Raw genomic sequence first — 24,403 nt, 5'->3', positions numbered from 1 at the left:
TATTATATAATGATAGTGACACAGTACTAACTGTAGAGTCTGGGGAACGAATGGGACAATTATTGGTGCTTCCCCTCTTGACTCCAAATGTGTCACAAGGACAAACTCCAAGTAAATTAACTAAAAGAGGAATGCAAAGATTTGGGTCTACAGATGGATGAAAACCTGGAGCAAAAGTGTGGGTGACACATCCACCCAATGCAGCTCCCCGTGCTGCAGAAGTAGTGGCCCAAGGGCCCACTGCAACACTCATAGTTATGTATCCAGGAAATGAACAGTTATATCATGTTCCTAAAAATTCTGTTTCTTTGCGTAAATAGATACTCCTGCTGTGTTCGCTATGCTGTGCTGCACCTCCATGTCTGCTGCAGACCTACACACAGAGGCATTAGTTGCCTCTGTAGGACAACCTTTGACCCTGCACTGTTAGACCAACTGCTCTACACCAGTGGGGCCTATAACCTGGACTACGAATGGCCGAGAAGTTTGATCTCAGAAACATCAAGCAACTTCTCAATATAAGATAATTTCTCTATTGCCCTGCCTTCTGCTACCCTCCATGATGGGAGCTGGTCTAGACTTCTACAAGCTAATTTGTTAGGCCTAAGTGTTACCTTATCTAATGTTATCTTTGATGCTGTGCATGATTTGCAAAATCAAGTTAATAATATTTCATATTCTAAGGGGTTATTTGATTGGTTACCTTGGGGTTTGGGTCCTTTATTGCGAGATAGTTTTATAATTATTGTAGTCATTAGATTTTAGATTCTTAGATGTGCCTTATGTACTTGTGTACGAAGTTCATTGTCTGTGCATATGGTGTCTTATGGTTAATGGAGACGGCCACGGCCGAATATGTCTTGACATGAGTACAGCCATGTTTGGCCGCTCCATTGACCTACAGCCACCAGCACAAAAAGAAATACAAAGCTGCTTTCTGTGTGGTGAGAACTGGCCTTTTCCCGGGAACTGGCCTTTCTCCCACGGAGAGAGTTGCAAGTTGTAACATTTCAAGGCTCTTGGAGCATCGTAGCACGGGATGGACTGGCCATCTGTGCCGGGCTAAGACGATAACCAAAGAGAACAATGCACGTACACAACTACTGGGCTGGGACGTTAGCCAGGGGGCTCAGTGCACGTACGCCACTGATAACCATTTGTGCATGGAAACACTAAATGCTTGCTCTGCAAACTCTGTAATTGCTTACTCTGAAAATTACTGATGGTATAAAAACTGCTGAAAACTGAGCCCCGGTGAGAGTTCCACCTGTGGAAGGGACACCTTGCCCAGGACGTGTGATCCTTGCCCAGCCGCGTCGATTGACAGAGCTCTCCCGGCAGTGGGGCGTGGATGTTGTGAATAACTGATCTGATGTGAAGTAATTGATTTGATATGAAGTAATTGATTTGATGTGTTCTCTTTTCGGTCAACCTGGTGTTTCTCTTTCTGGTTGATTTGTGTCATTTTCTCTTCAGCCGATGTGGGTGTTTTCCCTTTCCAGTCGGGCTGATGTTTTTTCCCTTCTAATACTTGACCTATCTAGATCTGTTTGCAGACTGTCACCTTTACTATCCTCTATATAATAAAATATACCTTCAGTCCATTTGTTTGGAGTGGAAAGTGTCTTTTACATCTCTGATCGAATCCCCGAACCTCTCATAACACTCGTGAAGAAAAAATATCATCCCCAGGGAACTCATAAATGATGAGCAAACGGAATTGATTCTATTAACCCCTTTGTGGCCTTAAAGTATCCTGATAGATACTTCTCTTAGCACCTATAACATGTCATTGTACTCTTTATTTGTTTGTAACCCCACTATTCTGAACCCCTCTCTTTTATTGCTGTATCACAATATCTCCTCTAGTACCTGTCCTATGGAATCTTTGTTGAGCAAATGAAAAGTAAAGTCATAAATTGATGAGCAAAGGGGTAAGCAAATGAATGAATACTCTCTCGAAGAGAATATTTGCCTCATTAAGCCAAAAGAATTGCTTCTTACAAAACTTATTCTAGAAAAAACAGCATTTGGTTATTTATTATGAATATTCCCCACGTCCCCTCCCCTATCTCTCAGGAATGCCAACTCCCAGATTCAGAGTCATTTCCTAAGAGTTGTTTAAGTACTGAAAGTGTTAAACATGGTCTCCAAAAACACCGGAGATTTTTGATAGGATGAGTCCATTTTCAACTCTGCTCTGATCTCCAGTTGTGGAAGCTGGGCACTTCAGAGTGGATAAAAGGAAGGAGAAGCGATAACTGCATAAAGGAGCATCTTATTATGGAAATCACTAGGTCTTTGAGGAGCACACATTCTAAGCTTTCTAAAGGAAGAACTTGAGCAGGCAGAATGAAGCAAGTCTTGCCTGGATGCATTTTCTCACTTTGGCAGCGGGCAGGGGCAGCTCGCTGCAGATGCCACAATGCCAAGGGGCCCGTTTAGTTTATGTTCTCTAATCCATCAGAACAGTTGCAGTAAATATTTTGAAAACTGACAATTATTTTCAGGAATTTATCTCAAATGAGAACTTATTGAAACCGTTATTCAAGCTTATTCAAATGAACTTGAGCTCCTACTAACTGGACTGGCTACATAATTTGTGAGTCCTAGTGCAAAATGAAAATGCAGAGCCTTTTTCAAAAATTATTAAGCATTTCAAGATGGTGACAGCAGAACATTAAAACAAGCATGGGTCCTCTTGCGAGCAAGGGACCCTGTGCAAGTGCATAGGTCAGAGGCCCTAAAACCAGCCCTGCCTGATAATGACTACTTAAGAAGTCCAGCACCAGGAATCTCAGGCCGACTGCTGTAGCAGAAAAAGGAAAACCAGACACCATGGACACCTCAGCATCAGCTCTTCCCAGAACTACCATACTTCCTCATGGCTTCCATCAAATGACCAGTTTCTACTAGTGTTATATCCCTTCAAGTCTTCAGGGTCCGTAAAGCAGTTCAAGGCTATCTTCAAAAACAAAACAAAACCGACTGGATCTCAAGCCCTACGGAGTTGCCTCCCTAATACTTGCAGTTGGTGTGGAATGACGTGCCTGCGTGGGGAGTGGACAAGTAGAAACATCACCCGCCAAAACCAAAGACGCTAAATTCAAGGTTGCAAGCCCAAACTGCAGTGAAAACACTCTGTTGGAAGACATGCCCCCGAAGTCCCCGCCTCACACAGTAAGCTGCACAAGTAAATTGCTTTCTGAATATTCCCTTCCAAACTGAAAACAAAAACCCCAAACACTGAAATGGCTGTAACTGCAGAGAGAGAAAAGACAAGCTGAGATGACGGGCAGCAGGGGCGGAATTTTTTCTCGTTGGTGGATAATTTGATAAGAAACCTGGATTCTGAGCGGCCTCACAATGGCCTATTTATCCGGCTCTCACGCACCACCGGCAGCCCCGGCTGGGAATCACGGGGGTGGCAGCCGTCCCCGGAAAACGGCGGCGCTCCGGCACAGGAAAGCCAGCTGATAAACTGAGCTGCAGACAACGCTTCTTCCTTCCTGGGAAGCAGCCACAAAGGCAGCCCAGCTGACCTCGGCAGAGCGCTGTTCCCCGGCCGAGGAGGGCAAGAGGTGGGAGGAGGGAGGGCGGGAAAGCGGCGGGAGGTGAGAGGCAGGGAATCGCTGACACCCCCCTTCCCCCCCCCGCACCCCCCCCCCGCCGAAAGTTTTCTTTGGCAAGAGCATCACACGGCGTGATTCAGGCAGAGCCCACGCTAGCAAAGCTCGGGCTCGGTATCTCTCCAAGCCAGGCGGGAAGGGCCTCCACGGCTCCCACCCCCGCACCCCGCCCCGCCCCCCCCCCCTCCGGCCCTTCGCCACTTGGCTGCAGCCCGCGGGCCCTTCCGGCCGGCCGGGCTGGCTTGGCCCCGGGCTGGGAACCAGTTTGGTGGGGGGAACCGATTGGCAAGGCCCTCCCCGACTGTCCCTGGGGTGGCCCCTCCCTAAGGCTTTTGGTCAAAAGCAAAAAGAAACACAGACATTTGTGTCACCCTATTAAGCACACAGGGCTTTGAATCGTGCATCAGACGCAAAGACTTCTCATCCTCCCCTTGGCAGGGTGGCCGGGTAAATACAATAAAAAGCTTTCGGGAGTTCCTAAAATTTACCCCCTAACTTCCCTGGCAAAGAGAACCTTATTCGTTAATTTCCTCTCTCTCTCTTCCTTCCTTTCAAGTGAAAACATCTTATTTTCATGTTATCATTTTGAAAAAGACAATTATAAAAACTGGCAGGAGGTCAGATGGTGGATTCTGAGATGCTCCAGGCGAGCCCCAGGAAGCTCTGTTTTCGGAAGAGCTGACCCAGCAGCTGGTCCCTGCTGCTGGAAGACGTGTGCTTTCACTTTTTCACTCCCCAAACAATTTGAATTGGAGTCTTGAGAGAGCCTTGGAAAGAGCTGCCTACGTTGGAAAAGGTCTGGAAAGGGCATTCCACATGAGAACAGAAACCCCAGGGGGGAGCAGAGCTAGCTCTGTGAATTCGGGGACCTCTGCCTACTGGCTGGGAGGGTGGTCTCCAGGCGTCCAGGCCACAGGTGGGGCATCAGGTTGTTCTTGATCTGCTTCCCAAGTTGTACACAACTCCCACAAGGGGAAAAAAGGGTGAAGGGGTCAAATCTTCAGCTGTTTGTATGCCCTGCAGCAAGAGGCACTAACTATGTCAGTTCACTGACCCCTAATCCAGAGGGCTCCAAGGAGCCCACATCTCTTCCCTCCTGTCAGGATCCTGGACCCCACCATTCCCATCTCCCAACTTCTCTTACTCAATATACTGCTCTTAACAGCATAGCCAGTCCTCTGGGCTTGAGCTCCAGAAGGAATTTCCTCTAATTTAGAGCCTGCAGAGAAGTACTTTGGAGAGCTGGATGAGGTATTCCATGCCTAAGGGCACAAGGTCTCCGAGTTGACTCTTCTATATAAACATCACTCTATTCCAAGGGACAGAGTTGTCTGTTGACCTAGAGGAACAAAGAAGTTGCAGGAAAGACCCCTGATGCTCTGTGGTGGTTTGGAGACCTAAGTTCATTAGCCCTACTAAGAAAGGCTTTCATGACCTACTGGGAACTGCCCTCCAGTCAGCCTGAAGATCCCCAGTCAGGTCCTGGGACCCTTCCAAACCCCCACAAGATTTCCCACATCTTGGGGGTTTGGTGGAGTTCCCAGCAGAGAAAGATGTGACCACAGAAAGCAGTAGTCACCTTTGGCCTGAAATGAACTTCTTGGGGTTTTTATATCCACCTAGCCACTGTGGGGCATTGTTTGCTATGGTGCTTCAGGAAAATGACAAGTAGCTCCTTCTTAGGAATAAATTGAGAACCCTGTTTGAGATCCAGTTATTCTTATTATAGTTTTGGACAACACCGAAAAGAATATGAACTACAGTGACTATTTTCAGAGGAAGGAGACTGCATTTGCCAGGTCACAAGTTTTACAATCTATTTTTGATATCGATATCTTTGCAAAGACATCTGGGTGAAGATAAATCATTCCCTGAACACTTGTTTAGTTCGCAGGAACCTATTGAGAAAGGCTGTTCTTTGACTGCCCAAACTCTATCTTCAACTATGGCTGCCCCCACGGCCAATGGGACAGTCTCTAAGAAGAATGAGCACTGGGTATCCCAACCCCGTCCACAGCCACTGCCTTATCCGGAACCCTTTGTCTCTGCTTTATTGGATTGCAGACCTGGCCCCTGACTCCTGATGACTTGCTGTCTCCTGCTCCCACTCTGTCCTCACCCCTCAATCTAATGGCAGACATGGAACTTCCCTGGGCCTGACCCTCCATACTCTCCCTCAAGTCCTGCTATTCTAGCTACTCCAATAACTTCCTTGCCCCATCCATTGGCTTCTCTGGCAGGTGCTTCTGGAAGGCCTGATCTGCTCCTGCCCCCAAAAGGGGATTCTGACACATGCTGCCCTTCAAATTGCTTATAATACAACATCAGACAGAAAATACCGAAGAGACCTCAAGATTGTGGTCAGTTACAATCATGAATAAATGCACAAGAAAACCACGGTTCTCTTTTAAGAAAGTGATTAGGATTCAAAACCATCTACACATAATGGTCTATAGAATGGCTTCTTGTTTAGACTCAGTCATGTTCAGAGTCTTCTCTACACTCCTCCCATTTTCCCCCTCCCAGATCTCCACTGGTTTAGTAGAATGAGCTTTGCAAAAGGCAGAGTTAGTGTCTTCCTACAACCAAGGATTAAAGAGGCAGCAGGGAAGTCCAGGCCCCAACCTACTGTCCTTCTAACCCATTGGGCAGTCCCTCCATCCCACTGACCAATCTGGATCAGAAAGAAGAAAATTCTAACCACCAAGACTATTTTTCAACATCAGAGTCCTCCTACTGAATGTAAAATGGTACAGCAGCTAAGGAAAACAGTGGTAGTTCCTCAAAATGTTAAACATAGAATTACCCTATGACCCAGCAATTCCACTTCTAGGTATATATCCAAAAGAATTTAAAACAGGTATTCAAACAAATACTTGTACACCAGTGTTCACAGCAGCACTATTTATAGTAGCCAAAAGGTGGAAACAACCCAAACATCCATCAACAGAAGAATGGATAAACAAAATGTGGTATATACATACAATGGAATAATATTCAGCCATAAAAAGGAATGAAGTACGTGCTATTAACATGGATAAACCTCCAAAATATTATGCTAGGTGACAGCAGATACAAAAGACCACATATTGTATGATTCCATTTGTATGAAATATCCAAAATAGGTAAATCCATAGAAACAGAAAGATTAGTGGTTGCCAGGGGCTGAGGGGGAGGAAGGAATGGGAAGTGTTTACTTAATGGGTACAAGGACTCCTTTGGGGGTGAATAAAATGTTTTGGAACTAGATAGAGATGATGGTTGTACAACATATGAATGTACTAAATGCTATCAAATTGATCACTTTAAAATGGTTAATTTTATGTTATGTGAATTTCATCTTAATTTTAAAAAAATCCTCCTACACCTTTGAAGGATCAGTTTATTCAGCTCCTTCCGATCCTAATGATCATTCTTTGGGGAATGGAAGACTGAATGGGGAAGAGTCAGGAGATGAAAATGACAAATGTCCACTTTCCTTCTAACTAGTTGATCACAGTGACGATGATGATGATGATAACTTATGATGATGATGAAAGAAAGAGGCTTAAAAGGGGCCCCACAAATCAGGGCTATATAGTATCCACAGATTACCTTGAGCAGGACCATATTCTTCAGCAATCCTAAACCTTGACCTACTGTGACCCCACTGTTTCTGCAGACTTGCCCAGAGTCAGGGCTGGTAAGTGATGGAACCAGGATCTGCATCCATGCTTGTTTACTAGCAGAGCCAATAGTAATTCAACTGTACCACACAGTCTCCCTAAAATGTCACTGGATATTTATAATTGCAGCTCTGGGATCATAAGAAGACCTTCTCCCTACACCTATACGTGTATAATAAGAATATTAGCTAACAGTAAGTATTTAGCACATCCCAGCCACATTCCTATATAATTTACATATATTAAATTATTAATTCCCACTGCAGCCCTGTGAGCTAGATACTATTATTATCCCCATTTCACAGATGAAGAAACTGAGGAACAGAGAGATTACAACAAAGATCCATAGCTGTCAGGCAGTGATGTCTGCATGGACACTCAAAGAGAAGTCTGCTTGCTACACGGCGGCTACAAGAGTTTGCTGTGTGGGCACCTGAGGGATTACTCGAGGTTCTTCCTCTCCCTTGTGGAATTCCAACATGTTTCTCCTTTGTTCTTGCAGGCGGATCATGTCCTCCAACATCTGGCCTTCCTGCCTTTGGCACCAAAACTATACACATACCCTGGAGCAGAGACTTACTGAGTTTCCTTAATATTTTCATGCTGTTTCCTACATTAGGGATATAAATACAACAAGACAATAGCTTGTCTTTCGTTTGCCTTTGCTATTGTTTGTGTGATGAGCTCTCCATGAAAGGATATCGAGACAGTATACAAATAGCTTGGGCTGGGCTCTGCAGCAAGTCCAGAAGAGATTTGCTCTTTTTCTTGAGGAGTGGGTAAGGGAGACGGATTCATGATTTTGTTTTACTAATGAGTCCACAGAGGCCTGGGAGACTCATCTTGGAGGGCCATTTTGCTTTTCTCTTCCTCCTCCAGCAATGCTATGCCATAAAGCCATAAAGCTCCCCAGTCAGTGAATTCAGGATGCTGGGGACCTAGTTGGAAAAAGAGGAGGGGCTGGATATCTGTTGACTACTCAGTGATATCGACTCGAATACTTTCCCCTCCCCATTCTACAGATGAGGGACTTGAGCTCCAAATGGCAAAGAGATGGTCACATTGCTAGCTCATCGTAGATGCAGAACTTAAGCCCTGGCCATACTTCTAGATCTATATCCAAAGTTTTTCCCTGCCATGCCACCTTCCTCTCCAAGCTGTCCCTGAAGGCAAGAAAGCATGTTCGAGGAGTTGGTGGTTGCCAGGCTTGCCTGGCAGAGGTTTGGCCAACAGCAGTTATCAGAGGTGGTAGAAGCAGAAGGTCTAGGGACAAGGTTCAAGGCAGGAATACTAGAGCAAAGTGTGTGCTCTTCACTCCAATGGGTCACCAATTTCAGAGACAAGCAGTCCAACATTCTCAATTTTTTTTTCTGTTTTTTTGTTTTTGCTGAGGAAGATTTGCCCTGAGCTAACATCTGTGCCAATCTTCCTCTATTTTGTATGTGGGTTGCCACCACAGCATGGCTGACGAGTGGTTTAGGTCCACATCTGGGATCCAAACCCGCGAACCTGGGCCACCAAAGTGGAGTGTGCCAAACTCAACCACTACACCATGGGGCCAGCCCTCAATTGTTTCTTAAGATAATAATTGTTCTAGAAGTCATGCAAGACAGCTGAAGGTAAAGAGTATCATGCTCCTTCACTGAGAACCCACAGTAGTCCTGACACTGTATAGAGAGTTTTCTATGCATCATCTCATTTAATTCCCAGAACAGTGCAAGTTCTGTAGCAATTCTGTGTTCTGATGTAAATTTTATTAATCTCCTTTCACAGATGAGTAAACTAAAGCTCAGAGAGGTCACACAGCCAAAAATGATCATATATCCATAGAGTTTGTTTGACTCTAAGGTTATGAGGCTTTCCACTAAGTCACACAGCCTCCCCAAAATGAGATGGGGGTGGGAAGGAGCTCCTATCTCAGAACTCTGGACTTCTGCAGCAGACTCTTCCTTCCGAAAGGAATTTTTAAATTGTTATTGGTATAGTATCCATTTTTGCTAGACTTTGTCTCAATAGGACCAATGGGAAATCCCTATGTCAGGGCATGATTCTTCCTCTGACCTCATTTAAGACATCCTGGGGCAATGTCTAGGCCCCTAGGCCATTCAGTAAACCATCTGGAGAGGAAGATGACAGGCTCGTCCTCTCCCCCTTCACTGGGTGGGTCATCTAAAAGAGGTACCCTGGTAGAGTGGCCCAGAGCAGGAACTCTGGCATCAGACTGACGGAGATGAATACCTGCTGTCATTTACCAGCTATAGGGTCTTGGACCAGACACGTAGCCTTCCTATGCCTCATTTCTCTCATCTGTATAGTGGGGTGATAGTACTACCTGCCTCATAGGATGGTTGGGAGAAGTAAACTAGCTATATATACAAAGGGCATAGAGGACTACCTGGCATATCCTCTATGGCACATGCATAAGCATATGTGAGTGTTAGCTATTATATGCTCTGGGGACCCATTTCTCCTAAGTCTTGGGTAGAAGTGAAAAACAGCCAGAATCCTGGAACCAGCTACCACTTTTATTGAAGACCTAATCTCTTTACTCGTTATGCTTTTTTGTTTGTTTGTGTTTGTTTTTGCTGAGGAAGATTTGCCCTGAACTAACATCTGTTGCCAATCTTCCTCTATTTTGTATGTGGGTCACCACCACAGCATGGCCACTGACAGACAAGTGATGTGGGTCCTCACCCGGGAACTGAACCCGGGGCTCCAAAGCAGAGCGTGCAGAACTTAATTACTAGGCCACCAGGGCTGGCCCTTGTTTTGCTTTATATATACTCTTTCTCTTACTGAAACCTTGTTAGATAAGCATTATTATCTCCGTTTTACAAATGAGGAAACAGGCTCCAGAAGGTCAAGTGACTTGCACCAGGGCAAACAACCAGAAGGTAGCCGAGCTGGTGTCTGAATCTATGACAGTCAGGCTACTGCATCTCTACACCTACTTAGCTGCTTCCCTAACACTGGGTTGGTGGTTTCAATCAAAAGCCATCTTTAAACATAGTGTCTTTTATTATTTTTCACTTTATTTTTCATTTTTTGGTGGTAGGGGGGTGAAATTGGTAGTAAAAAGTAAACAGCATGACTGGGATCAAATGTTCCCTAATGAGCCCCTTTGAAAACAAAATTAAGGAAGAAACACATTATCATTTACCAGAGTTGCTGAGGCCAAAGAGTAGCCATGCTGGGTTGCACACCCCTTCTGGGGAGTTTATCCTTGACTGACCTAACCTCAGCCCACACCTACGGTAACTAAGCGGATTGAGGTCCATGACCAAGTAAACACATTTTCATGGATTCTGGAGCCGGCCTCTCAGAAAAGAGTTTCAAAATGTTCTTTATGCAAACTTCTTTGTTCTACAGTCTTCTGGTATGGGGAACTGGTGATGATGATAATGATGGTGATGATGATAATAACAAATAGCTACCAGAGCTTATTCAGTTTCAAGCACTGTGCTAAGTGCTTTAAACATGTCATCCCATTTAATCCTTGTAACAGTCTGCTACAGCCTCCCTTTTATAGAGGAGGAAATTAAGATTTACAAAAGCATGGGGCAGGCCCCGTGGCCTAGCGGTTAAGTGCTCGCGCTCCGCTACTGGCAGCCCGGGTTCAGATCCTGGGCGCGCACCGACACACCACTTGTCCGGCCATGCTGAGGCAGTGTCCCACATATAGCAACTAGAAGGATGTGCAACTATGACATACAACTATCTACTGGGGCTTTGGGGAGAAAAAGGAAAAAAAAAAAAAAAAGGAGGAGGATTGGCAATAGATGTTAGCTCAGGGCCAGTCTTCCTCAGCAAAAAGAGGAGGATTGGCATGGATGTTAGCTCAGGGCTGATCTTCCTCACAAAAAAAGAAAAAAAAAAGTAGTTAAAAAAAAAAAAGATTTACAAAAGCAGAGTTCATAGTTCAAGGTCACATAGTAAGACATGGAATCAGCGTTCAAATTCCTGCCCGGCTCCTATCCTAAACTTCTAACAATAGGTCATATGGCCTCTGTGCCCTTTTAGAAGGGCCGGAGCACTGCAGGCCTATAAGCCAGAGGCTCGATGTGAGAAGGGTTTCTCACCTAGACCAAAAGGGACAGGTCAAAAGGAGTTCTTCCAAAAGGAGATGGAGCTATCTACTCCCTCAACCCCAAGAAGCCTCTGGAATTCTACCCTCAATTCTTGAACTTTGGCGGAGATGACAGGTTCTACCTGAATCTCCCAAACCCTTTTGAGAATGGAAGAATTAAGATTTCAATTACTGACAACTGTTTTAGTTGTACTTGAAAGCTCTTCAAACTATAAACAAGTCTCACCTAAATAGCTCCCTTCCATCTCAATGGGTCCTGGGTTAAGTGTTAAGCATTCTAACTTGCTCCTTTGTTTTGAGTTAGCTTGAAATATTGCTACCAGTATTAGAAACAAGAAGAATAAATTTATATGTGGAAGTACTTTCACCTCCCAATACTCCAGAGTACTGTTAAAACGAGACACAAATTTATCCATCCATTTATTCATTCAATCATATGACAAACATTTATGGAGCACCTAGTATTTTCCCTGTACTGTACTAAGAGGTGCTAGAAGGGAGAGAGAAAAATAAATGACATTCTCTTGTCCTCAAGTTGCTTACAAATTTACATCTAGTGGTCATAGTTCATAGTTCAGATTCTGCCAAATCCAAGGAAAAGACTCTTCAACTGGGTCTCAAAAGCAAGATGAGGAGAAACTCAGTGGCATGATTCTATTACTGGTATAGCTTTCTGGGTATGAAAGACAGGAAGAGTAATCGCCACAACTCTAGGGTTCTTTTTTAAGTCATGAATCATGAACCAGATCAACAGGTATGGTGAAGGGCTTGTCAGTTTAGCAGTTGTCTCTATTTAAAGAGATAACTGGTTGGTCAGAAGGAAATGCCAATGCTCGCCCCCACCCCAGCCTCCCTCCCACAGGAAGCCCAACTTCTCTGAGCGCAGTTGAGAGGTTCTCCATTTTGATTCCAGTTTCCTCCCTACCCAGCTGACCTTGGCAGGGAGAATGAAGTCTGCCATTTTGCACACAGTCTTGCCTTTTCTGCTGTTTATTTTGTTAAGACTCTAAAACGTGTCAGCAAAGCAGTTTCCAGCCCAGTCTGGGGGTAATAATCTCCCTTTCTAAGAGATAAGCACCCTGAGTGAGGCAGATTGAAAGACAAACTAAGACACCAAAGTTGCTGAGTACACACAACTCTTTGAAGATGCCTCACCTCTCAGGCATTATTAGCTTCAGAAAGAAAAAAAAAGTCTGGCTTGGAGGTTTCAGAAACTCACCTAGAAATTACTAGAAACTCCTTGGTGGAAAATGCCAATGCACGTGCTTGTGCACAAGCCAAACATACACTTTTTGCAGCACAGAGGCAGATGGAGGAAGGTGAGCAGGGAGGGCCTGCTGGAGACTTCCAGAAGAAGGATGTTTCTGGCAAGCCTGGAGTTTACTCAGATGTCCCAAGTTCTAAGAAGTAAACCAAGCTTCTACCTTTAGGACAGGAAGGCATGAATTTTACTCCCAGGAAATGAAACAAAACAAAACACTCAGATGAAAAATGTTACTTTTTTATTTTCTAAAATCAAATGAACTCCTTTTCTCCAGGGCAAGACATTTATTCTCGGCCATTAGGAAGCAACACCCTATCAAAGATAATACATGCAGGGGCCGGCCTGGTGGCGTAGCCATTAAGTGCGCGCTCCACTTCGGCAGTCTGGTGTTCGCAGGTTTGGATCCCAGGGGCTCACAGATGCACCGCTTGTCAAGCCATGCTATGGCAGCGTCCCATATAAAATAGAGGAAGATGGGCAGAGATGTTAGCCCAGGGCCAATCTTCCTCAGCAAAAAGAGGAGGATTGGCATCGGATGTTAACTCAGGGCTGATCTTCCTCACAAAAAAAAGAAAAAGGTAATACATGCACGATCCCTTTGGTGAGGATCTTGTCCACCCTCCATGGCCTGTTTAGCAGCCATTGCACTCTTGTTTTTTGCTGACAGAACCCTAATTTTATTCAAGTGCAGGGCAGCAATATACACAGGTAAGGTGGACCCTTCCCCCAGCCCAGGAGAATGGAACATAGTCTAAGCCCATTCCAGCAAACCTACCCTTCCTTCCCACCTATAGTGGGGTTGGGCAGGTGACAGTGGATTCTAGGATCTTTAGGGGAACAGTTTCCACCTTAATCAAAACAAAGGCATGTGAAGCAAAGCTCCGTTCCTTCCTGCCTTTGAACAAGTCCATGTGAGGCATGATACTTGGATCTGCAGCAGCCATCTTGTTCCCATGAGGCAGGAGCAAGAGCATCACCAAGAAGCCACTTGGTTCCCTGACATTGCTGTGTTATTGAGGTTACCTACCCTGAAACTTCTTGATGTGTGTGATAATAAGCCTCTGTTTTTCAAGACTCTTTTATTTGGGTATTCTATTACTCACTAGCTGAAAGTATCCTACATTATACAGTCCTTGAAGTCCAGAACACTGGGGAGAATCCTCTGTCTTCCATCCACACTGGTCACCACTGATACTGTCTAAGCCTCCATGGTGCCTTGTACCAAGATAGCTTCACTGTTTCAGTGTCAAAAGTGGGCAACATTGGGGGTGAGGGAACCCTGCGGAAGATTGACTCTCCAAAACCTAGTGTTCAGTGTCCCTGGGTGCCACACGGCCATAGCCCCGTTGCTATCCGGGACTGCCTCTAGGAGCCTGTAGGAAGCTCCTAAGTAGCAATAATGCTGCAGTGACCTTGCTTCCAAGATTCCCAAGGTTTTTAGTAATAGGCAGCTCTGATTTAAAACTGGATTCTGTCCCCAATTCATTCACTCAGAGGTGAGAGATTGGGTCCTGAGGCAATGGGCAGGACAGGCTTTAAAATGACATCTGAAAATCTGCAGTAATGGTTTGGTTGAATAACTGCCTACAAGACTCAGTTCACTCTCTCCAATTCCTGCGCCAACCCTACCTTGGGATCTGCACCACCACAAATCCGTTGTACTGGTGCATTTTCAGTGCACCCTCATCCTGACACAAGACGTCTGCTCTCCAAGAACTCTCCTAGTGGCCAAGGATTTTTTTTAGCTGAATAAAATGCTTATTTACCTTGAAAAATTAGACAGGGAGCAGACTGAAGGGAGATCAAAAGACCTGGAAAGGTGGATCACAGGGTGACAATTCTGTCCCCTCCACAAGTTTTTCATGTTACAGTTTGGTTGTCCATGGCTCAACAAGGCCATTTCTAGTTCTTCAAAATGGTGTTTTTAGAAGCAGAAATGTCACATGTCAATAATAGTAATACTCACTTGAAGAATTTTTTTGTTGCTGTATTTTTTGTTTTGTTTGTTTGTTTTTAGCATATTTCCAGAGCCCAACTTCTTGCAATTCTAATTCCTCAGGCTGGGGTAGGTCCAGGGAACTTCCTCAGTGCTAAGCCCAGGAGATTTTGACGTGTGGACTTCCCAGGTCCACTCTGAGATACACTGTTCTGGACTCGGAGCCAGGCACTTCATCTCCTCAAAAGCAGCCTCTATCTTCTTATTATATGTAGTTTTTTTTTTTTTTAATCAGACTTAAAATAGCTCAGTCAGAAGTTTTGCCAAAGCACTCAGCAAAAATGTCTGAATTTGCATTTTGTTGATTCCAGAATCCGAAACATTAAAGGAAGGTTTGAAAAGGAACCCAATATTACTTCCGAGAGGAGACTTTCTGTAGTTATTCCATGTTGTGTAGGAACTAAACAGGGCTGGTGTTCTCTAGAACGCACTTTCTGGCAGCTTCATAAACTCTGTCATATGTTTCATGCTTCTCCCAGCATCCCAGGGAAGGACCCAGGGGGTGCCTCTGTGCAGATGAATAGGTTGCCTTATCTAGTCCTCAGAAGTTCCCTTTCCCAGTGAAAATCACTCTGAAGTTGGTTACAGACCAGGGACTGGATTAGAGGCCCCAGCTGGGCAAGCACCTCTAAGTAAACAGAAGGGGTCACATGATTTATCGGGTGATGAGTGTTTGCTGGAAGGCATGTGGTGTGAGATTACTGTCCAGTCAGAGGGAAAGAAGAGGAAAAAAATCCACTAGAAAACTCCTACTTGCTTTTGTTTTTAAGGGAAACTCCCCTCCTGTGTGCATACTGCCCAGGAAGCTCTTTCTGAACCAGGGCCTCCTGGCAAAGAGTGATGCTATTGTTTGATGTGGTAGCTGAGATGAGCAGGATGAGGGCTCTAGGAACATGCCAGTCCCCTGGTCATTTGTGAGCAAGCTCTCTCCTGGATAAGGCTTCTCTCCAAATGTTTCCTGAGAGTCTTCTCAAATATTCCTGTTTAACAGGTCTTTGCCTTGACCAGATCAAGTTTTCAACTGGTGACCTAAAGAACATTTGCTTGATGCTTGAGGATAAATCACCCACTTGACAGAAGAATGCAATTGTTCCAGGCTTTTTTGGAGGTTGGGGTGGGGACAGCCGAGCTTGCAAGTTCAACAAGAAAGGGAGGCAATGGGCTACCCAGGCCGTGGTCCACAGGAGAAGATACCCTGGGCTGATCACACCAGTTATTGAGCTGCTTTATTCATTACTGGGTTTCTAGAGTTTCCAATGCTCAATATCCACTCTCAGGGGTCAACCACAGCTGATAAATTCCAGCATAATGCTCATATCTTTTTACTGTGGACTGAAATTTCCTTATCACTTCTACAAATCAAGGAGAAAATATACCAACAGCTTATTCTAAAAATGGGCAAAATATATGAACATACAATTCAGAGAAAAAGAAATGTAAATGACAAACACATGAAATGATGCTTAACTTCTTTTAAGACAATTTAAAATTATTTCAAAATAAAAAGACATGGTTTTAAAAAGATAGTTACTTTCTCATAATAAGAGAAAATCAAAAACTACATGAATTGGGAGGACATTTAAAGGGGGCTTCTGGGCTGTAGGTTCTGTGCTGTTTCTTGAACTGGGTGTTCATTACACAATGGGTTTAATTTCTGAAAATTATTAGCTGTACACTGATGATAAATGCACTTTTCAATTTCAATTATATTTCAATTAAAATTTTTAAAAATTACATTGTGATTCCATTTTTTACCTAATAGAGTGGCAAAGATAAAAATGTTTGATAAAATACTGTGTTGACCAGATGTCGAGAAATAGACATTCTCATATATTGTTAACAGGAATATAAAATGGTACAGTTTCTGTGGAGGGCCAATACGCAATATCTATCAAATATACAAATGCACATACCCTTTGACATACTGATTCCACTTCTGAAATTTATCTTACTCACATCTGCACATAATGACATGAATACAATGGCATTCTCTACAGTAGTGTGTATAATAGCAAAATATTAGAAACAACCTAGATGTTCATTTTATTAAACAGGTTAAATAAATCACTGTACATCTATACAATGGAATATTACCCAACTATAAAACAGGGATTGGATTCTATTGCATTGTAATAGAATAATCGCCAAGATATATCATTGCATAGAAAGAAAAGTATAGAAAAGTGTACATAGTATTCTATCATTTGAATAAATAAGGGACTAATTACACATATCCTTGCTAACATAAAATTAAACTATCTCTGGAAGAATATACAAGAAAATGGTAACACAGCTTCCAGGAGGGAGAACTGGGCAGTTGGGGGACAGAATCTAGAGGGAGACTTTTGCTATATTCCTTTTGTACCTTTTGAATTTTAAATTATATGAAGGTATAATCTGGAAAAAAATAAATAACGTTTAAAATCTTAAGCCTGCATTTTCTGCTGTATGTAATATATAGACTTTTAAATTATTACTTGGACTCCACTTTCATATTTTCTCTCTCTCATACCCTTTCAGTTGTAAGCTACCCCATCAAGTCACTGACTTCTTGGGGAACGACGAAAATTCTACCACATCAGATCCACACATCAATTATTATAAGACACATCCTGACTGCAGAAATGTTCAACTGGGAAAACCACATGCCATCTAGAACAGAGGAAATCAGTTAATTTGCTTTGCTGACTACTCACTTATCAGGCCCCAGACCATGAACCACCATCCAATGGCAATCATCGACATTTTTTTTACATTACAAAAGCATTGCCATGTTCAAAAACATTAGGAAATATCAGGTATGCCTTGTGAGTTCCCAGAAAGGGAGGGTCACCTGGAGAGACCCTGAACAACCAAGGGAGGATGAGAGGAGGCTCCAGAGAGGAGGGGCTCCCAGAAAGGTAGATGTCCCAATTTGGCTGAAGGCCCTAAGGGAGCCACTTCCAAAAATAGGACTAAAGGAACCATTCTAGGGCCTTGAGGGTTTAGAGGAGTTCCTTTTCTCTCAGTTTACAGTTAACCCTGCAAAGGCATTTCAAAGGACAACTCCCACCAATCTGACTCCACCCTTGGCTATACATTTTTTTTCTAATTAGTGGCTGATGGAGGCTCATGCCTAACAGTTTGTTGAAATAGGGAAGTAACAAGAGATTTTCCTCTCCTGCTGCTTTCTTTTAAAAGTAATCGCTACAGAGTAGGATACCTAGAAGCCACTCCTGATCGGATACATTCCTGTCCAGTATGTAGAATAGGGCCTATAGCATCTTCCAGGAGAGGACAGAAGAATCTTACCTGGCGAAAAAAATCAAACTTCAGTTGCTCTCGGGTTGCTGCTGGGCTTGCTGCACTACAGGCCGGCGGAGGTGCCCCGTCCACTGGCCAGCCAGGAGGCAGGAGGACCGCAGATACCTGCCCTCCCCTTCACCAGGCTCTTGTGAGTCAGATGTGACCATGCCCTGCAAAGTAAAAACACCACATCACTCCCACTTAGAGCCTTGATTTTGCTGGGTTTCTCTTTGTACTATGAAAAGATTTCAATCTAAAATGGAACTGGAGGATATGAAATGGAGAATATCATGCACGCATCCTCAGAAGAAGGGAAGTTAAGAACTGAGAGACTGATTTCCCGTAAATGCCTGATTTATAGAAGACCAACACTTATCACCTGGCCAATGAACATCCACCAAGAATCTCTCCCCATCCTCAAGCCAATGAACTTACTGCTTGGACTCTGACTGGACTTCCCCCTCTTTGCCCTCCTTGCCCATAAACACAGCCCGCCCCAAGCCCTCAACGGACTCGCCCGTAGCTTGCTACAGCATGCATTTCCTGAATTGCAATTCCTCTGCTCTTCCTGAATAAATTCAATTTCTGGTAATTCAAGCTTGCCTCAGTTTACCTCTTTATTTAGGTTGACAGTACCACCTCCCTTTTGTTACAGGGACAATAAATCAACAATTTTGGATTTGGATTTTGTTTCCCTCCAGTTAGGGGCTGGTCATTGGAAAAGTTTCCTTTAAAAGATGACAATAAAATATTTTTACATTGTTTGATGGCTAGAAGAAACCTCAAACATGTCTCCTGGTCTATCTCTTAACCCTCAGAGAGAAGAGCTCTATCTGAACTTTAAAGATCTCCAAGGATGCAGTTTCCAAAATGTCATAAATTCCTCTGGAAGTTTATTCAAGTAAATGCTTATTCAATCTTATGTTAATCAAGCAGTTTTTCATGTACTAGAACTTCCTCGATTGTGAAGATGGAGAGTCATTAAACAACATTTTCCTAGAACTATCTAGATTCTAGAGCTGGCTAAGACCTTACCAATCATCTTAATTCAAACTGTTCATTTTATGGGCAAGCAAACTGAGGCTCAGAGCAGAGGGCCAGAGGAGACTCAGGTCTAGACCCTGGATTTCCTGACTTCCACTCAGACCAGCACTCTTACAACTATACTAGGCTATTTCTTATACAAAAAAAGTTGTTAAGTCCCCACTCTCTTATTCAGGCTAAAAACTTTTATTCCCTAAACTCCCCCTTCTTTTTTTCTCTTCAGTATCACTTACTAAGTAGCAGTACCATATAGCTATCCCACTAGCTTTTGGTTCAGTATGACTACAGTATCATTTTCTGCTATTCTCCTTTGCTTCCTGAATAGGCTCTTGTTTCCTTATATCTGGGTAGTCTGTTTATTCTCCCCTCCATTGTACTATCTCCTGTGTCTCACTAATGAGCTTCATCCTGTTTTTGACAGACCATTCTCTGTTTTGACAAGGTAAAATTGATCAGTGAATTAAACACATGTGAAACATCTCTAAATACAAACTCACTGCAGGGAAAGATTTGAATGCTGTCCGTTTCCTTGCAGATAATAACCTGGAAGGCAATTTTAATAGCCAGATGAATTCTGAATGGAGAGTTCTGTTTAAACTTTGTGTTCCATAAATAGAAGCAAAATGCAGACATCCTGCCTCTTGACTTGACTTCTTTTGTCATTTGAAGCTTTCAGAAGTACGCTTTTATTTGTTTTCTTGATTTCTCTCTTCTCTTCTTCTGCACGTGAGACAGCAGCCAGGAAGCATCCACAGCACACGGAGGGCTGGAGTAATCCCTCACTTTCCTACTGCAAGCAGAGCCCCGGTAAGACCTGTGACAACCTCTCACTGCCTTTTAAAGCTGGGCCCGGTGGGCCTTTCAGATAAATCACCCACACAATCCTGGATTTGATAACTTGACTCCAAAATGAGACACTCCGTCTGACCAAATGGACATTCCCTATGAACCGGGGTAGGAGTTCAGGTGATTCAACAATGTGAAACAGCATTTTTGAGTTTGTCTCACAGATTCATAGACTGTCAGAAATAGAAAGACTTTAGATATTATTTAGACTTGGGATTGATAATCTGGGGCCCATAGAAAACTCCAGGGTCCATGGATGGATTCAGGGGTTGTATCAGTTAGGAAATGGTAAATTATGCTGTGGTAACAAACAATTCCAAAAATCTCAGTGGCTTAAAGCAGCAAAGGTTTATTTCTTACTCGTGCCACATGATAATCCAAGGTTGGCTGGGGACTTTACTCCTGCACCATTGTCATCCTCATTCCTGGACCTGACGGAGAAGCCACCATCAGGAACGTTGCCGGCTTCAGTGCAGAAGGAAAAGAGAGCACTACTCTTAATTCTTCAACCCAGAAGTGTCACTCAGAACTTCTGCTCACATTCTATTGGCTGATGCCTAAGTTCAAAGGGGTGAAGATGTGCAATCCTCCTATGAGGAGGAAAACTACATTGGAGAACTGTTTACTGCAGGGTCCATGAACCCTTGAAACTGTATCCAAAATTATACGTGAATAGGCATAGGTGCCTCTTTCTGGAGAGTAGTTCTGTAGCTTTCAGCCTATTCTGAAAAGGGTCTTTGACCACCAGCCCTCCACCACCAAAGTTAACAATCAATGATTCTAGTCCAAACTCCTTGTTTCACAGATGGAAGAACCTGAAAGCGAAATCTTTCAACAACTTGCTAAAAACCAAAACGACTTCCTTAACATTGCCAAAACAACAGTTAATTGGGAGCTGAACCAGCCCCTAAGACTGCATTAGGGAGAGGCCACACTTCCAGGCACAGCAAAAGTCTCCAGCCTCTGCTTAACCAGCTCAGCTCTGTATCCCAATTTAATTTAGAGAGGAAGAAAGAGGTCATGGGAAGGGGCTTTGTTTCCTGTAGGTTTCAAATCCCAAATGGAGGTTGGAAACTGGAAGAGGATCCTCCTTGGAAACTTTTGAAAAATAACTCATTTGAAAATACTTCAATGCCAAGAAAAACGTGACCCCTTGTCCTTCTCCCCCACTGTTTGCCTTCCCCTTTCAGCCCTCTTTCCTCTTGTCAGGTAACATGAGCGCCCATCGTATCCTTCCAGCTTCCTCATGTCTCAACTGAGCTTCCCGTTGGGGCCCAACAAAAGGCATCATCCTGGAAGAACTGGTTTTTCCATCTCTTTTCATAACTCCATTTCCTTTTAGGAAGACCATGTGTTTTCCTTAATTCATTTCAACTCCCCATCCTGCCACCTCCCTTTACTTTACCCCCACTTTCATCTCAGGCTGGAATATCACTTAGCTTCTCAACCAGCATGGTAATGTTTTATTTTAGCTGTCAAAACAAACAAAAGTTTAGGAATCTCCTTCTCTGACCCTCCGGGCATGAGGACCCATACTAGGATATATGAGAAAACTTGGCAATTTATCTACATTCTCAATTCTCTTTTCTCATCCCCTTCACCCAATTCACTATTTTCTCATTTCCCCCATTTGCTATGCCTTTTCTGTGTTGGATTTATGTCAGGCCATGATGGGGGACCAGGAAAACCAGGCATTGTATGAAACCTAGACGTTACTGACTATCAGGACAGAGGGAAATAAGAAATGAGATTAAGAATTATGTGAGAGGTAATTGCAGGAGGCCTAGAATCAGGGATCTTTGCCTTCAGGTTTTGTGGACCCTGAAGAATTTGGAGGCCCTCAATAAGAAAAATAAGTTAAAATTGCAAATATATAGTTAGGTGTCAAAGCAAATATTAATTTAGATGTGAATTCAATTATAAGTAAATATTTATTGAGAATTCTCCATGCTCACCCCCACTTCAACCCCCTACAGGACAACAATTATAAGGGAGGGAATATTGGAGTGGAAACAGACAGTCATATCAGCCAATTAAAGCAGAAATATCTTACATTTGCAAATTTTGCAAAAACACACAAACAGGTGAATACATTACTACGGCCCCCCCCGTCAAGGCAGTGGAAGGGGCCCCAACAAGTGAGGGGCCATAAAGTGTAAGTTTTATTACCTCTGAGAATCAGGCTGCATTAGACATTGATGTAGCCAAATATCTGAAACATAGGTAAGGTCAAGGAACCAGCAATCATACCTAAAGACTGAAGCAAGGTCTAATATGTATAAATTTGACAAAAGTATCCACTAGTTTTTTCTGCTTCCTAACCACCACCACCCCCTGTCCCCCTTGACACCAAAAAAAAAGTTTTCTTCTTATGGCTTAATGCCCTGGAGTTCTAAGGATTTATGTTTTGCCGAAAGGTAACCCAATCGAAAGGAATCCTCCTCAAAGAAGTGATTCTAGGTGTCACCAATACTGAGAAGGTGGCAGATTTTTGGAGGCTGTGACATGCAGTCTTTTCCAGAGTCCCTCCAATCACACTATGGTGCCCTGGAGGTAGGAAGAAGAGAGTTAATGAGCTTCTCAGTATAGAGCCTTGGACAGCCACAAGGTGAATTAAGAGCATGGAGGCCTCCCTTGGGGATGAGGGGAAGAAGGGAAGGACAAATTCCATTCTTTGCCTGTTGGCTGAGGGCTGGCCCCAGAAACATCTTATCGATGCTTCCTCCTCACCACATATTCTGATTTAGTCTACTCTGGGTCATTACATGATCTCCTCATTCATAAGATTAGACAAAGGGATGCCCTCTCCATTCCAAACAAGAACGGTTGAGAGTAAGAAGACTCTTGTTGGAGAAATTGTTCAATGAAAACGGTATAAAGAAGAAAAAAAGTTAATTCCTCAAAGCCAGAAGGGAAGATATGAAAATGATGTGTTTGGGTTAGATATCCATTAGAACCCATTATTCTTTCTAATTCATTGATTTTTTCTAAATCTGGTATCAGACATTGATTCTTATTTAGGATAGAAATCCTTTGGCACCTGTTCTTTAGAACTGTGTTTATCAACACTATTCCTGATTAAAATGGACCTGTGTTCTTATTAGAACACAACAGTGGTGCTTGCTCTCACATACATGCACCCAAGCCCTTGCCCCTACCCCACCCCTACAGCCTGCCCCATACATATGGAGAATACGTAAGTGGTCATATGCCTGTCATGTGACTATTAAAATCACAGCCATTCCACCAGCAAGCAACTTTCATATTTCATAAGCTTTAGCACGTAATCCTTCACAGCAACAGGTCATCAACTACATTTGGAATTCCCCTGTAAGAAGTTCATTAACTTGCTTAAAAACAGTCTTTTTCCTGGGCAATGGAAAGAGATTTTTTCCTCCAATCTAAATATAAACACAAATGAGAAATGAAACTACGGGACTGATAGCAATACTATGGTCGATTCTTTTAAAGACACTATCAGCAGGAAGAACCAACGGGAATGTCCAGTGGGGTGGGGTTGAGGTAGAGGGAGTGTCAGAGACTCAAGGAATTAGCCAGGTCCCAAAGCCAGAGGCATGATTTGACATTAATCCTGTTCTGGAGACTCTGGTTGAGTTCTAAATAAGGTCTGTTTTTATTTTGGAAGAAAATCACTCTTGTTCCTTTGGGAAAATATTTTTATAAATTAGTTAAGTCAAACAATCAGTCTCTGAATAATCCGAAAATTTGAGGTACTTTGGTAGCTTATGAGAACACACAGAAAATCTCAGGACTTGGCCAGTGGATGGAGGGTGTCTTCTTTCCTCTTCCTGACACCAATTCATCCCTTGAGCCAGCCTTTTGTGGATGGCCGAGTCCTATTAACTGCAAAGACTGCCAGATGAGCGGCCTTTCTGGTATCCTGGGATTGAGGACAAAATTAGGGAAGAGGGGATAAAAATATCTCCTGTATTAATAACAGAGCCCAAGACTATGAACTAGACCTACTTTCCACCACTCATCCTGGGGTGGCTCTGAGCAAACTGGCTGGTTCCTGATGTCCAATATGGCTACAAAGAAAGACTTGAGACAACCAGATAAGTGTGTGGACATGACCTGAGGGTGAGCAGGTGCAGGTTGACCTCACAGAGTACAGGCCCACACAGGGTCTTGGGTGAGTGTCAGAAGATGGGAGTTTGGATGCAAACTCTCTTTTTCATTAGCTGTGACACCTGAGACAACCTCTGCATTGTTCTAGACTTTAGTTTCCTCATGTTCAGAGTAGTACCAATGGGCTAGATGATTTTGGAAGGACTCTTCCAGCTCTAAGCTTCTGATTGTAATCAGAGGGGTCCACAGATGGGAGGACATTTAATGCTGGAGGTGTTTGTGTTTGAACTATAAAATGACTGGGCTGAGATGTTGTAGAAAATAATTAAATAGTAGACTGCTAGTTGGGAGCTATTGTTATTGTAATTGCAGCCACCCTAAATCCTTTCTGAACCCCAACGGGTATAAATACAAAATAATGATGACTATTATTGATAGGGCCCCAGTAAATGTTAGGAGCATTGAATCAAATGCATGGATAGACCGGGTCACCTCTGA

At 43.4% G+C, this 24,403-nt stretch overlaps 1 long non-coding RNA gene across 1 annotated transcript in view; it reads right to left on the bottom strand.

Moving 5' to 3' along the window:
* LOC131419174 (uncharacterized) overlaps positions 1-18,019 on the bottom strand; it is a 45,890-nt gene extending 27,871 nt beyond the window's left edge. The window contains exon 1 of the long non-coding RNA XR_009223166.1: positions 17,933-18,019. This is a non-coding gene — a long non-coding RNA (uncharacterized LOC131419174). The remainder of the gene's footprint in view (positions 1-17,932) is intronic.
* Between the last annotated feature and the right edge of the window lie 6,384 nt (positions 18,020-24,403).

Source organism: Diceros bicornis, chromosome 20 (assembly GCF_020826845.1).
Source record: "Diceros bicornis minor isolate mBicDic1 chromosome 20, mDicBic1.mat.cur, whole genome shotgun sequence".
NCBI classification, from domain to species: domain Eukaryota; kingdom Metazoa; phylum Chordata; class Mammalia; order Perissodactyla; family Rhinocerotidae; genus Diceros; species Diceros bicornis.
Note: the sequence above shows the minus strand (reverse complement) of the source record. Positions and strands in the feature narration are given on the sequence as shown.